This window comes from Arachis duranensis, chromosome 10 (genome assembly GCF_000817695.3).
Source record: "Arachis duranensis cultivar V14167 chromosome 10, aradu.V14167.gnm2.J7QH, whole genome shotgun sequence".
NCBI classification, from domain to species: Eukaryota; Viridiplantae; Streptophyta; class Magnoliopsida; order Fabales; family Fabaceae; genus Arachis; species Arachis duranensis.
Genome location: NC_029781.3, coordinates 35094675 through 35095419, shown reverse-complemented (window position 1 = coordinate 35095419; position 745 = coordinate 35094675).

Sequence of the window (745 nt, the reverse complement as noted above, 5' to 3'; positions counted from 1 at the left end):
ACATGAACATTTGGTGTAGCAATACTGCTCCCACAATGTCTTGGATCAGGGATAGTATAAGAAGATAACACCCTTCTAGGTGGTCCATCATTGTTATTGACCCCTCCAGGAGGATTATGCATCTCGTCCTCCATGACTTGGTCTTCTCCCTCTGACTCCTCTTCACCAACTATTCCCTTTCCCCTTTCTGCTCTCCTTACCCTTCGGAAGGTTCTCTCGTCCTCAATATTAAGTCTATTGACTCCTGACATACACGAACAAAACTAAAGTCACAAGTGAGACACTCCAGAACTAGAGTGGAATTGGAGTTAGTGAAACAAAGTATCAAACAGTTAGTGGGCTTAACAAAAACACTAAAAAAATGCTTAATCTAAACCACCTTTCACTTAATCATTGTCAATCTTTTCCAATCCCCGGCAACGGCGCCAAAAACTTGATACGTAGAAATTAAGTATTCACGTAATTACCGGCAAGTATACCGGGTCGCATCAAGTAATAAAACTCACTAAGAGTGAGGTCGATCCCACGGAGATTGGTAGATTAAGCAACTTTAGTTAAATGGTAAATTTAGTCAAGGAAACATGGTTTTGATTTTATGAGCATTGTGATTTTTTTTGAACATAACTGCAGGAATTTAAATGACAAGGAATTTAAAGAGCTGGAATATAGAAATAAAATGAAAGTAAATAACGGAAACTTAAAATGCAAGAAACTTAAATGACATCAAAGATAAATTGCAAGGAAT